Raw genomic sequence first — 15929 nt, 5'->3', positions numbered from 1 at the left:
TCTTTACTAACACCTGTGGAGTACAGAAAAGGGATTAATAAGGTTGTCTGTGTTTTTTTTCTGGAACCTGAAAATCATAAATTAATTGAATAAAAGGCTACGCCTCTGGCTTCTACCCAAGATTGAACAGGCCATCTTAGACTATGTTTATAGCACCTGGGTTAAGGATGGGCATTTGAAGAAATCTTTTGGATCATCAGTGGGAAAATTAACAATAATTTATCAATTAATCGTAAATATTCATAATATTCAAAAACATAATGCCATAATAAACATAATGTGACTATGGCGTGTGCCAGTAATCCAGGGCAGTTCCTGAATGAAAAGGTCGGATAACAATGTGCGGACGTCTGTGTGCTTGTGCTTCACATAGGGACAGTGGGCATTAAAAAAAAAAAAAAACACCGTTGTGCTGCCTGGCTAGCTGAGCTGTCAGAGCAAACAAACTGCAGTAAATCTTCAGATAGGCTACTCAGCTACATGTAAGAAATTATTTAAAAAATAAACTTACCAAGGACACTTAGAAATGTAGCCTTGCAGACAGGTATCTTGTGATGGGGAGGAGCGCAGGACAAAAGGCAGTATTTCACTGTAACCTCCCTGGCTTTCTTCTTGAAGTCAGCGGAGACTCGTTCCCTGCTGCATTTGTTTATTGTTGACAGACGCAGGAGTATTTTATCCTGGTCCACTTTTGTAGCGTTTTTATACATTTTTGTGAAGTTGAAGGCTACATCTTCATTGGACAGTTTGTCGGCATGACACAGACCAACATTACTCGCAGTCGCAGGATGACCAAAATTTATCTTTGGATGTTTTCCCTCCCCTGAATGCCTTGCCTGTTTGGTCTTCTCCCTTTGATGATTTTCTTTAGATGCCTTCCTCTTTCTCCCAACAGCAGCTGGAATGACCGGCTCCAATCCGTCATCGAAATCCATAACGTTAGCTTGACTCTGAAACTTTTATTCTCTGACTGACAGACAGCTGTTGATCAGTGACGTAGCCTACGTGACTGACAGCTCGCCTACAGTATAAACAATTAAATGGTAAACGTTTTTTAGTTCGCCTATTGAATCCTCTTTTTAAACATATGTTTTTTGTTTTGATATTATCGTTAAATCACTGAGCAAACTAGGAGCACTTCACCGGCGGTTATTCTCTCCTCGCGTGACATCTTGAACGTTCTATAGCCTAACCGTTATATCACACTCTGTAAAGAAACTGGGATGGCGGATATCGCGTTTTGTGAAAAAATACATTTTGTAGTAGGCTTAAAATGTACATTTTTAAATCTTATTAATGGCAGCAATTCACACATAGATTAAGATACATCTGAACAGTGATTTCCAATAATAAAATCCAAATGTCAAAAAATGGCGTTTATCGCGTTTTGCAACCGAACTCTTCATATATATATATATATATATATATATATATATATATATATATATAGAGTCCCCTTGAACGCCTCCTCTAGAAATTAAATCAATTTTTTAATTTAGTAGGGATGATTGACCACCATGCAAGATGCTAGTCGATCGACTATAATTTCTCTTAGAATGGCTTTAGGTCACCCCGTGGTCGGAACCACGCACATTTATCTAAAGTAATCACTAACTTTAAACAGTGGATATAGACACTCCCGAACCTAGGTCGATCAAAACAGCGTTTGCTGATTCTAGGCGGAAATAACTTGTCTCCTCGTTCAAGTACATTTAAAATGGTACTGGATATTAGCTGTCGCTAAATCTGACGCGAAAGATGTGGAAATATACAAATCCGATAATCTAGGGGAAAAACAGTCTTTCAGAGTCATTCAGATTAAAATCAAATTGACCAGGTAATGAAGTAATAATTCAAAGTCCAATTCCAAAGGATAAAATCGCCAGCTAAGCATATCATAACAATAATTCCGAAATCACAGAATTTGTAGAAATTATTACCTGTCAACAAAATTACACACAGCGAACCATCCCGAACCTTTTCGCTCCTTTTCCTTACAAACCCAGATAATTCAATTCTTACCAAATGGTGGTGTCTGTCATTATAATTAGATTTTGGTTCCCTATTCAGGGGCTCACAACTGTAAGATCAGAATTTGTACTTGAATGGGTCCTTGTTTTACATACAGGAGGTAGCTTGAATGGAGCATTTGGGGGAGGGAAATATCTTTAAGGGACACATCACTTTTCTCATATTTCATGACTTCTTTTAGCTTTTCATTATAGTTGGGAGAATGAGACCATTGTACCAGGCGCACTGCGACACTTAAAATGACACCAAACATGAATAGTTACATTTTGTACACACATAACATTGCATGGGTTTTCAGTGAGTTCTAGGTGAGGAGGAGAAGAGGGGGAGCGGGGGGATATGATGAGACTGTAAAAGTAAGGTGTGAACTGTACTGTCTCGGATGTTGCTGTTACATATGCAAGAGGGAGTTCAAATGTAAATTTTCAGGAGAGCCTTTTGTTCTCTCGAGGGGGAGCCCAGACTTTCTGGACCCAGCCTTACACGGTAATGCTGTTAGAAATTACCAGTGTTGTGGTAAAAAAGTTTACACATCTCTTAATAACTGACAAACCTCTTCCCATACCTGTTACCATATTTTCTATCTGTTTTGACCACTTCAGCCTACAGTCTAATATAACTCTGTGAAGTCTTATTTCCTCTTCCTGTTCAATAGGCACACTCTTTACAGACAAATGTAACTTTTGATGCAAACACAATGCTTTTAGTTTTTATCAAGATTAGAACCAACTTATTATTCGGTACCTACTTTAAGACCAATTGTATTTCCTCATCCAAAGCAGTAGACAACTGCTTAATTAATGTTGCAGGTAAATATGTAAGGGATAATGTAGAGCGAGGCGGTTGTTATAGGGAATACAACCCTGACAGGCTGATTAGGACTTAAATCATCCTGAAGGGGTTGTATTCGCTATAACAACCACCTCGCTCTATATTATCCCGCTTATTACATGGCTACCTACCAAATAAATCAATAATTTGACTCAAAATATTGATTTAAAAAGTAGTTTATTGATTTAAAAATGATTGTATTGCTTCCGCTAAAGAAAATAGTCCGTTCCGTCTCTACGTTTAGAATCCATGGCAACGCTCTGTTTTTCATGGCAACGGTGTGTTATACTTAGCAGCGGTCTGTTATCAAGAAATAACAGGCCGCATTCTACATTAGTATTCAACCAAGCCATGTAATAAAATGATTTATCATCTGCATACATGACTGTCCATGCACACTTTAAACAACTTCCTTGAGGCACACCACATTACAACTCTTTCACATCTGAATAACTTCTATTATAAATTACACATTGTTCCATTAGACAGTTAACTTTTAAACCAATTCTACGTATGAGATATAAATGTGTAACATTTAAGTTTATCCAACATAATTTATGATCCAGTACATCAAAAGCTGAGCCAAAATCTAACAATACTGCTCCTACTAAGTTATCATCATCAATCTGTGAGTGCTGAAAATTAGAGAGCAAATAATTCTCCTTAAAGCTACACTGTGTAGTTTTTTAAGTTGATTCTTAGCAAAAAAAAGCACTTTGTTCTTTCAAAATGATATGTGCTCATTAATGTGTAATTACTTCCACCAACTAATCAAGTATTCTCGTAAGTGTTTAATCTGCCATTAAGAATACATACAAGCGAGCCGCTCGAATGGCGGAAGCCATGTTGAGCATCCATCTTGAAAATACATTAGCTAAAGAGGGACATACCTTGTAAATTCAAGCTTCTCCTTTTGCGTTTTTACACTCAGTGGCACCGTGATGAACGCGAGGGGGAGATTACTCGCGACTGCCGTCAGATTTGAAATAATATGGCCACCGTATGAGTTAAAACGCCCTCGGAATGGGAGGGGCTAGAAAGTAATATTCAGTTGGTAGTCATATAAAGTTTCACCACTAGGTGGGAGTAAATCCCACACAGTGTAGCGTTAAAGAATAATTGAATTTGCTCACAAACTTTAATTTTCAATACTTTGCTAAGAACTGGTAGCAAACTTATCGGTCGACTATTATGACCATTAAACCCCCGTGTTGCATTTTTCTGTAGATGAATAACCTTTACATCTTTCCAAGCTAAAGGAAAAATCCCTTTTTCAATACTGATATTAAAGATGTAGCAAACCGCTTCTGCCAAACAACATTTCTTCTCTTAAATTAATCAAAAAATCATTAAAATAATTTCCAATTTCAGATGGTTAAAAATAGTTAAAAATGAGTCATCTTTATCAATAAAAGAATAAATTTTACTTGATTTCCTATCCATTATTTCATTGAATGTACTCCACATTTTTTTACAATCATATTTACATTTACTTATTTTAATTTTGTAAAACATTCTTTTCTTTTTCCTATTAACCCCTTAACGCCCACTGTCATAAATATGCGACAAACCGTTTGACTCAATCAACCAGCCGAGATAACGTCTGCATTCCCCCAATGCCGGTTAGTGCATATTCGCTACGGACCTATGAACCTTTGACAAGCACTTGTTTCTAGTGGGACCGCAAAGTGACGGACTTATTTCCTGTTTACGCACGAGGATTACTCCGGTCGTGAAGTTATGGATATGAGTCGGGAAAGTTTGATCCCGAGGTGTATATAAGGTAAGTTGTGCTAAGATAAAAATACTCACCTGCTTATTGTGTGCTTATACACTCGACGGAATGAGGTGAAATATGTGTGACACGTATTTTTGAAGTTATTCTAATATTTAGCTTTGTAGCATATTAGCGACAGTAGACCATAAGCCTAATGCTGACCGTTAACCAGCGCTATATAGAAAAACTCTTTTCGTGACAGCTTATCTAGGTAATCCTTTGTATTTTGCTTAGTTATTTTTAATAGTCTGTATACAGACACCATGCTGGGATACACCATGCTGGGATATGAATACAAAAGCTAATTATTTTTATGCAGATCCGAATGAAACCTTCCATGTTTTACGGCAAGCGCGTAAATGCGCAACCTCACGTCAGAGCTCCCCCAGAGGAAAGTGAGGATAGTTGTCTCAGCGATAGTGCAGGCAGCGATGAGGAATATGTTCCCAAGCCAGGTGATGAAGAGAGCTGCAGTGAGAGCGACAGGAGCAGCAGTGATGAGGAAAATGTTGTCAGGCCAGGTGAATCAGGATTCAAAATTAGCACCAGCACCAGCCAAATGCTGGTTAATTTTTATGTTGGCTGGTACTAGATTTTAGACTGAAAATGCTGATTTCCTATTGAATGGCTAGTGAATTTCGCCAGTTTATCCATAGATTATCCATAGATTTTCACATTTCTAAAAGTTAATTTTGACCCCTGCAGGTGTGAGGAGCAGCAGCAGTGAGGAGGAGGTTCTATACCAAGATGCGGGCAGCGATGGCGAATGTGTTTCCGAGCCAGGGGATGAAGAAAAACATTGTTACATTGTTGTGCGTGCGTGCGTGCATGCCTGAGTGTGTGTATGTATGTATGCATGCATGCATGTGTGTCCACGTGTGCGTGAATGCGTGCATGTGTGTGTTTGTATGTATGCATGTGTGCGTGCGTTTCCTATAGCCTTAACAGTAACGTTTGTGTATATTGTGTTGGTGACATGAAAGTGGTCATAATTCTTATTATTAAATACCTGCTGTTGCAGATTTATATAAATAAGTAAAAAAAAAGGGTGAATAAATAAAACATTGTTTTTTCACTGTTATTTTACTGTGTTTTTTTGTTATCTTATTATTGACCATTATGCCCGCTGTTGCAAATTTGCAACATACCAAAATTTTGATTTATTTGTTGTGCAAAAGTGAAATTGATAATCTCAACATTATTTACCATCTACTTAAAGGCAAAAACACACATAAATTTTTTTTTATATACAGCTATATAAATTCAGGCGTTAAGGGGTTAATTTTAGTTACTTGATTTCTTAATTTGCAATAGACATCCCAATCCTCCTTGTTCCCAGTTCTGTTTGCTCTACCCTTTGCCACATATCTTTCAAACATAATGATTTTCAACTCATTAGCAATCCATGGTGCCCTAACATTCATATAATCTTTCAAATGCTGACAATGCATTATACGGATGAATTGCCTTATAAACATCAATCCAACATACATTATTTACGTCTGTACAAAATGATTCTTGACTGAATCTCTTATATGATATTTTATAAATTACTTTTGGTTTCCTAAGTTTTCTAAGTGTTTACATGCTTGTTAAATAAAACATAATATATTTTTTACACATGTGTGCTTAAAGGCCTTAAACTGCTTGAACCCCGATGACTTAGTGCTGAACGTTCAGCAAGTAGTGCTGAAACCCTATTGTTAATTTTCCCATGATGCAGCATTCTCCATCTAAAACTGATTGGGCAGGCCGAACCGTAAGTCGTAGAGACTTGAAACTTTGAGGGCTGGTAGTACTCACACCGCCTACAACGTCACCAAGGCCCGCCTCGATCGACCCAACGGGGTCGCTACAGCGGTCAAAAGTACGGAATGGCTCATAACTCCTAAACCGATAGACGTGGGCTCAAGTGTCATTATATCGTTGGAATCCTTGGCTTAAGTCGGACAAAATGCATCCCTCTGATTTGCTCGTCACCCCAGGAAAACTTTTGGGTATTTGGAGTTTTTCCAAAAACCTACTTTTGCAAACTAGTCCTAGGTTTTCTGCCCGACCAGAACCAAACCAGTGCAGCAAGATTCTCTGGAGTCTGATTGTCAATAGTTATCAATAGTTATCACTTCTACTTATACCAACAACAGAAATAAGCGCAGTTACAAAAGCTTAATATGTGGGAGAGCGTTTCTATAGAGAGTGACAATATTGTATTGCAATAGGTAGCACTTCAAAGTCAATACCAAATCAAAACTAGTTAGCACATTATTTGTAATTGAAAAGGTTAAATGACAAAATATGGTTATGGTTACACTTAAAATAGTTACATAAAATAGATGTATGAGATGATAATAATTTATACCATTAATTGTACCCAGCATATGTGAAAAATGTTACCAGAGAGAGAGAGAGAGGGAGAGAGAGTGTAGAGAGTAAGAGAAAAGAGGAGGTAAAGAGAGGAAGGTACCAGAGAATAAGAAGAGAGCCAGAGCATAAAAGAGACAGAGCAACAGTTAAAATCTTCTTTTATCCTTTCCCTGACAATGTGACTAAAACCTAAATGTGAAATGTTCAAACTGACCAATCAGATAGTTAAAACTTCCCCCATTGTACTAAAGGTGTGACAATGCATAGACCCCCGGAGTACACACATCTTACAGCCCCTCTGTGCCTTTGGGAACTCCAAATGGTTCTTGTGGTTGAAAGAGGGGGTGGAAAACAGTAAAGCAAATGTCTTGCAAAGCAAATTTAATTTCATATATCTTGGATCATTTTAAATCCTACAATGTTATGAGATCCAATGGGTTGATGCTCATGCCTTTACTTCAAGTTGCTCTCATTACAGCCAGATCTGTGGGCAGAAATTAGTTCACCTGTTTCTGTGTTGTCTGCTTAGCATTTGCTGTTTTATGGTGTTGTTCACACATTTAGTTAGTGCTGATCTCTAGTGACTTGCAAAAGGCTGTGCTACTTCTGCCTAATGTTTAGCATTCCACACCCTCCTTGTAAATCGACTTCTCTGATCAGATTCAGTTTTAGTTGGTGCACTCCAGTCAAGGATAATTTGGTTTGCTACAGTGGCGTAATGAGCCAACACAGGGCCCTTATGCAGGATTATCAAGGCGGGCCCCCCTACTACAGCACGTGATGATGCAATGTCCACGAGTAGGCTAACATGAATAGAACAGGATAGAATCATAGAGACACAGGCAGCATATAAGAGATGAGATGACTGACAAAATCAGGAGTAACTTACGCGCACCAAAAAAACAAAACAAAAACTGGTGACTGCAACATAAAAAAAAACACTGCTGGTGACGGCGCACCATGACACATTGTTACTCACTGCTATGAATACACACACATACGCCTAGGTCCAAATACATAAAAAAGATTCTCACTTACATTATAGCGGCATTTTCCGGGCTTTCCTTTGTGCGAAGTTGTCGATTAAATCCTTAAGATTCAGATGGCACGCACGGGCATTCTCAATTGACAGTATGGCAAGTCCAGAGAGACGACTCTGTCCCATTGAGCTCCTGAGATAGCTTTTTATCAGTTTCAGTTTTGAAAAAGAACGCTCTGCAGAGGCCACTGTCACTGGGATGGTCAGAAAAAGCATGAAAGCAGTGCAAACCTCCCCGAAACTCGCAGTGATGCAGCTGTTCTCGACGATCAGCATCTTCCTAAGCTGTTGCACTGTTTTCATTTGTGAGATACGGTCTTTCAAGCATGAACGGAATGATAACAATTGCATTGGGAAATCAGTAGTAATGTCATCTCTGTAAATCTCCACTAGCCTGTTTGCTTGCAAAAATAGTTCATCATCTGTTGCAGTGCAAAGGGTCTCGGGCAGTAAAACTTTGAAATTGTCAACTGTTGATCGTAAACCGGCGAATCTCTGGGTCAACTGAGAGATGACAATATCAAGGCAGGCATTAAACACATGGACGCGAAAGTAAGACTCAGCATCTGCTAAACGTTCATCTTGACACAGCTCATCAAAATGCTCTTTCGTTTTTCTCAACCGAGTGTTCTCAAATGCCTTGCTCACTCCCCACTTCTCTAAAAGGCTCTTCGCTGTTTGTTTGGCATCTTCAAAGTTTTCTCGGAACGCAGTTAGGTCTCTGATGGCGCTGTCGAGTAGCTGGACTGCGGTAGCCAGATCCATGTCTTGGGATTGTAGAAGTTTTGATATCACATTAGTTTCGTCCAGGATTTTGCTTTGGAGGACAATAAGACAAACAAATGAGAATTTCTCAATTGCCTGTTTCAACAATACAGCCTCGTCCCGTTCATCTTTCTTACTGCTTGTCAGTGAAAGTTTTGCCAATGCCTTCATCACATCATTGTACCGATATCTCAGAGCGGTTACTGCTTTGTAATATGAGCACCATCTAGTCGGGCATAACTTTTTCAGTGTTATGTTGGAGTCATTGTTTGTGTCGTCACTGTGTGTTTTATTTGAGAGCATTGCCCATCTCTTTATGCTGTGCCCAAAGAACACATAAATGCGCTCAACAATGTCAAAGAACTGTCTTACTTCTTGTATCTTCACCGCATCATTAAGGATGACATTCAAATTGTGTGAGGCACAGTGTACATACATGGCAGTTGGCTCCTTGGCAGCTATCCTTGCTTGTACACCACTGTATATGCCGCGCATATTTTTCGGCACCGTTTGTACCCTTGCCCTCTGCACTTGGAAAGGTCTAAGCCGTTGTCCTCCACAGACACAACTATCTCCTGAGTAAGCTCGCTGGCCGATGAGTCGTTAACTTCACGAAATCCAATGAAGGACTCTTTGATCAATTCAATTCAATTCAATTAAATTCAAATTTATTTTTATAGCGCTTTTCACAATACACATTGTCTCAAAGCAGCTTTACAGAAAGTGCATTTCGGAAATGTACATAGAAAAATACAGTTAGTTAATCATGTATTAATTTATGGCATAACATATCGCCGGCTTTGAGTCGTCTCTTCACAGGCGTCGAGTCGTCTCTTCACAGGCGTTGGGGCATCTGAAGTCTCCGTGAGAGGCTGGATACAAACTGGAGCTGACGAACGCTATTTGCCTCGGGACTAGCGTCCCGAGATAACAGCAGAAAGGCAGATGGGAAATAATTAGCATAGCTGATGTTCATAATGTTAATGCATTCGAACTGATTCAGCAGTAGTATTAAAGGTTAAGCATTAAGTGAATGCTTGGTTAAAGAGATGCGTCTTTAATCTAGTTTTAAATGGGACAGCGAGTCTGAGTCTCGAACAATATCAGGAAAGCTATTCCAGAGTTTAGGAGCTAAATGCGAGAACGCCCTCCCTCCTTTAGTGGACTTAGATATCCTAGGAATGACCAGAAGCCTCGAATTTAGTGATCTTAAAGAGCGCGATGGATTGTATGGCGATAGAAGGTCTGTTAAATACACAGGAGCTAAACCATTTAGGGCTTTATAGGTCAGTAGGAATACTTTGTAATTGATACGTAACTTAATAGGTAACCAGTGTAGAGATGATAAAATAGGTGTTATATGATCATATTTTCTTGATCTAGTAAGAACTCTAGCGGCTGCATTTTGCACTAACTGTAGCTTGTTTATTGAGGATGCAGGACAGCCAGCTAATAAAGCATTACAGTAATCTAGTCTCGAGGTCATGAATGCATGAACTAACTTTTCTGCATCAGAAACAGATAGCATGTTACGTAGCTTAGCAATGTTTCTAAGGTGGAAAAAGGCTGTTCTTGTAATATATGAAATATGATTTTCGAAAGTCAAGTTGCGGTCTAGTATAACACCCAGGTCTTTTACCGTAGTGGATAAAGTAACAGGACATCCTTCTAAATTAAAGTTGTATTGTAAGGGATTTTGTGGGTAGTTTTTTGGACCAATAAGTAGTACCTCCGTTTTATCTAAATTTAACAGCAGGAAATTACACGTCATCCAGCATTTTATATCATTTAGACACTCTGTCAATTTAGATAAGTTTGTGTTTTCATCTGGTCGTGATGAGATATATAATTGAGTGTCATCAGCATAACAGTGGAAATTAATTCCATGTTTTCTTATAATATTACCAAGTGGCAGCATGTATATTGAGAATAGCAGAGGGCCTAACACCGATCCTTGCGGCACTCCATAGTCTACTGACTTTATCTTTGATTTTTCCCCATTTAAACAGACAAAATGGTAACGGTCTGATAAGTACGATCTAAACCAGCTTAATGCCTGTCCCTGAACACCAGTGTAGTTTTGTAGTCGATCCAAGAGTATTTTATGATCGATAGTGTCGAACGCAGCGCTAAGATCGAGTAGAACTAGTATTGAGATACAGCCTTGGTCAGAAGCTAAAAGTAAATCATTTGTAATTTTGACTAGCGCAGTTTCTGTGCTATGATGCGGTCTGAATCCTGACTGAAATTTTTCATAGGTATCATTTTCTTGCAAGAAAGAGCACAATTGAGCGGACACAACTTTTTCTAGTATTTTAGACATAAGTGGAAGATTTGAGATGGGTCTGTAATTTGCTAAGTTATTAGGATCTAATTGCGGTTTCTTAATGAGAGGTTTTATTACTGCCAGCTTGAATATTTTTGGAACATGACCTAAAAATAAAGATGAGTTAATAATATTGAGAAGAGGCTCTTCGACTACAGGTAACACTTCTTTCAGTAGTTTAGTGGGTATTGGATCTAATAAACATGTTGTTGGTTTCGATGCAATGATAAGTTTATTTAGCTCTTCCTGTCCTATAGTTGTAAAGCGGTGTAGTTGTTCTAGAGGGGCCATAATTGAGGCTGAATCATAAGACATCATAGAGGATTGTATATTTACAATTGTGTTTCGGATGCTTTCTATTTTCTCATTGAAGTAATTCATAAAATCATTACTACTATATTGTAACGGAATATTTTGCTCTGGTGATGTTTGTTTATTTGTTAGTCTAGCCACGGTGTTGAATAAAAACCTTGGATTATTTTGGTTATTTTCTATTAGTTTGCGGAGATGCTCAGCCCTGGCTGCTTTTAGAGCCTTTTTATAACGTGACATACTGTCTTTCCACGCGATTCTAAAGACCTGTTGATCAGTGGCAACACCGTGAGCATCTCGCTCAACTATGACATATCAGAAGATCTGGCTCATCTGATCAACTTTAACCACATCTTGTGTTGTGTCCATAATCACAGAGAAAAATTGAGCTGATCGTATTTCGTCTATAATGTCTTTCTGAGTATGTTTTGCTAGAATTTCGATTAGCTCATTTTGTATCAGTGGGCTTAGGTACTTGATCGAGCAAGCAGGGCGGCTAATCAGATCTTTAAGCACTGGGTCGTACATTGCCAGGAGCTCAATGACAGAAAGGAAATTACCATTGTTCATTTCCAATATTTTTTCCTTATGTCCTCTAAACGGAATGTTGTTCATAGCTAAAGTGAGTGTAACAATAACCACACGGTGTAGTACCTGTCTCCAAAAGCTGGCCTAATGAAGTATGTCCCTCTCCATATCCTTATCCATAGTTCTGTTTTGACGCCAAAGGTCGCATATCACACATGCAGCTTTATCTAGAGTGGATGACTCGTGTTGTTGCATTTTCTTTGATACATTATGCCAGGTATTTGTTTTCCATGTTGACTTGGCAAAAGCCAACAGGGCTCGCAGTAGGCTACATCTAGTGTGGGGGGGTAGGACAGCCATGTCCTCGGTATCTCCAAACCAGACTTGATTTTGCAAACGTAATATGCAGTAGTAAAGGAGCGGTTATGATGTGCGGGATCCCGTGGGAAAGTATGCCATACTGTCATATATTTTTTTTAAAGCAAAAAATAAAACTACATACCTTCCCCTTTTGGCACTGGGGTAGTAGGCCACTGAAATTAAATTTTAAGGATTAATGTCACACTTCTCCAATTAATGCCCTGCTTGGCTATTATAATATAGTGTATATTATAATTTGAGTTATAATACAATTATATTATATTTAAGAATATACATTAAATAATATTGTTTTTGGTCTCTGAAGAGTCTCTTGAACAACTTATTTGTCAAAGTGTTCGTTTTGCAAAAGACGATTTATTTTAGATTTGGCCCTCTATTCCCAGCTGTACTGGCCAGTGCATTGTATGTACAACAAAGGTCAGGCTGAAAGCCAATGAGGGACACTGTTGTTGTTAACATCCAATGAACCGCAATCACATGCTAAACGCATGGTAAAAATATTCTGTCTGTGAACACTTTGTAGCCGGTTGCATTGGCAAGAGGGTAAGGGACCTGCAGGCATTTTCGGTCCACAAATCGTGCCCTGAGTTCGGGCTGGGCGATGGCTATGTGGTACTGAGACCCCGGCCTGGCTATGTGCCCAAGGTTCCTACCACTACCTTCTGGGACCAGGAGGTGAACCTGCAAGCACTGCTTCAGCTTTTTTTTTTCCTGACCATTTTGATCAAAATATGCTTAGTGAGAGGACTGTGTGCATCCTTTCAAAACTAAGAATGTTGTATGTTCCGCCCAATTTTCTCCACCTATATAAAAACTCTCTCACACACGCACACACACACACACCATCTCGTGACAATAAAGTGAGTTGAGTTAGAGACGCATACCAAGACAAGGATGAAGGTTTTATTTGTCCACATCTGCCTTTTCTTACTACTCCTGAACAAGAGAAACAGGAACATGGCTTCAGGTAAGACAGACAACACTCAAGTAAACAGATTACTGTTATTATTTATTTATTTATTTATTTTTGCCATTAACACGTAAATGTAGATGTGAATATTTGATACTACTACATTTTGATTCAATGCTTTACCTAAAATTACATGAAACATGCATTATGTAACATTAAAGTTAGCTGAAGTTAACTTAGTACTTGTTTATTGTTTAATGTTTATCTAATAAAATTAGTTTGAGATCAAACAATAATTGGTGCACCCCCTTTGTGTGTGTCAGGGGTGTGGTGCAGAAAGAAGAAGAAAATATCAAAAGTTCCAATTTCAAAAAACGTTTACTTTCAATATAACATTTAATTTTAATTTTCTTCTGATGTTATTTCTGTCTGTTCTGTTTGGTTGTTTTTGTTTTCCATTTGTTTTTTACTCTGTTCAGCACTTTGGATCGCCCAGCTATGTGTAAATGTGCTATATAAATAAAATTGACTTACTTACTTTCTAACATAAAATATAACTATTTCGAGATCCCGACACGCACATGTTCGAAACACTGATCCGAAGCGTGATTCAAAACACCCATGTCACGTGACTACCGCTAAATGAAGCTTCAGAGTGTTTCACAAGTGTTTCGACAGGTGGCATGGTCCACCGAATCAGTGTTTGATTGACAGGGTCGGGAACAGACCACACAATCGCACATCTGTATAAAAGTGAAGTCAACGCATCTTGACCTCGTGGTTTTTTTTGAGATACCGGATTTCTGGTGATATAGTGATATTTATAGTGCGATTTGTTGAGTTATATTTAGGCATACATGTAAATGTAATAAAAGTCATTTTTTGAATATTTTTTAATAAAATCTATAAAAAAGTGAGACATTGTGGCTTGATTTCTTTTATTAATATTCATTTTTCATGACCAAAATAACATTATGCACAGTGTACCTACAGGTTACAAGCTTCCGATATTAGAAAAATACAATAATAAAAAAATTTTTTTTTTGAATGGCACATTATCAATGAGTTTCAGATCAGATCACTTGTTTCAGATCAACATCTGCAAATGACCACTGAGTGTTAGCGTTGAGACGGGTGTCGGATTGTTTCGAAGCCTCGACACAATATGGCACATTTGCTTCAACTGTTTCATTGTTTCACGAAGCCTCGATCTGCCCACCACTAGCAGAAGGTTCTCACGCACACGCTAAACACAAAGTAGAACGGACGAAGACTGAATGAACTAAATACAGACACTGATTAACATTGATGAGTGAAGACAGTTGAAACAGTTGATGATTAACAAGACAGGTGCTACAGATGAACTAATGAAGAAGACACGTGACAGTGTGTGTGTGTGCGTGTGTGTTTGTGATGGGTAGGTTCATGGACACAGATTAAAAAAAAAAGATTATTTGGCAATAAGAAATATTATTCTGATATAAAATCAATGGAAGTCTAAGCAATGTCCTCAGTAATACAGTGAAACAAACGTGTGGTGTGTCTGTTTAAAATGTATATATATATCAAGGAACAAAAACTTCAAAATTCTATTTATTATTTTAAAAGTCTATTATTGTGATGTCATCTTAGATACAACAAGGAGAGGGATTAGGGGGAAATACTAAATAGAACAAAACAATTAACAATGTAAGGGAAGAAATTTTGCCTAAGCTATGAAGTTGACTTAAAATCTGTCAAAAGATGTTTTCTATTTATATATGGTGTATTTTTGGATCATGTACTGCTGTTATTGATGTTGTCATGTCTTAATAATTTTAAGATCTTCACACTCATTGGGTATTGGGTCTTGTGTCTTTCAGCCCAGTGTTCAGGACTCCCAGTGCTCTGCTGTCCTGGACATAATAACGAATGCTACCGTGGGTGTTTCTGTGATGAGGCTTGCCTCCTCAACCAAGACTGCTGTCCTGACTACCAGCAGACGTGCAGTAAGACTTAATCTCAACACAAAACATCCATCCAAGAAGTCTTAATACATTGTTACAGTGTTAAATCACACCACTTTAATGCCACAGAATCTAATTTATCGTCATCTTTCTCATTCTTACCATCATCAGCACATTCACAGCCTTCATCACCATCCTCACTATCTTCAACAACATTAACATCATCAACGTGGACGAAACCAGACTCACAAACTTTAGCATCCTTATCATCTTCACAACCAGTTACTTCATCATCCTCACTACCAGATAGTTCATCCTCATCATCCTCATTACCAGATACTTCATCCTCATCATCCTCACTACCAGATACTTCATCCTCATCATCCTCACTACCAGTTACTTCATCCTCATCATCCTCATTGCCAGATACTTCATCTTCATCATCTTCACTACCAGTTACTTCATCCTCATCATCCTCATTGCCAGATACTTCATCCTCATCATCCTCATTACCAGATACTTCATCCTCATCATCCTCACTACCAGATAGTTCATCCTCATCATCCTCATCATTACCAGATACTTCATCCTCATCATCCTCACTACCAGATAGTTCATCCTCATCATCCTCATCATTACCAGATACTTCATCCTCATCATCCTCACTACCAGATACTTCATCCTCATCATCCTCATTGCCAGATACTTCATCCTCATCA

At 38.4% G+C, this 15929-nt stretch overlaps 1 long non-coding RNA gene across 1 annotated transcript; it reads left to right on the top strand.

Moving 5' to 3' along the window:
• The first annotated feature begins 4413 nt into the window (after positions 1-4413).
• Positions 4414-5715, top strand: LOC143718378 (uncharacterized). The gene is made up of 3 exons (XR_013196337.1): positions 4414-4645; positions 4959-5160; positions 5345-5715. It is a non-coding gene; the product is annotated as an uncharacterized LOC143718378 (long non-coding RNA).
• Positions 5716-15929: the final 10214 nt, after the last annotated feature.

This window comes from Siphateles boraxobius, unplaced genomic scaffold (genome assembly GCF_051911475.1).
Source record: "Siphateles boraxobius isolate OS27281-9 unplaced genomic scaffold, OSU_SipBor_1 61, whole genome shotgun sequence".
Classification (NCBI taxonomy): domain Eukaryota; kingdom Metazoa; phylum Chordata; class Actinopteri; order Cypriniformes; family Leuciscidae; genus Siphateles; species Siphateles boraxobius.
The sequence above is the reverse complement of the archived record's forward strand: the minus strand, read 5'-3'. Positions and strand labels throughout refer to the sequence as shown.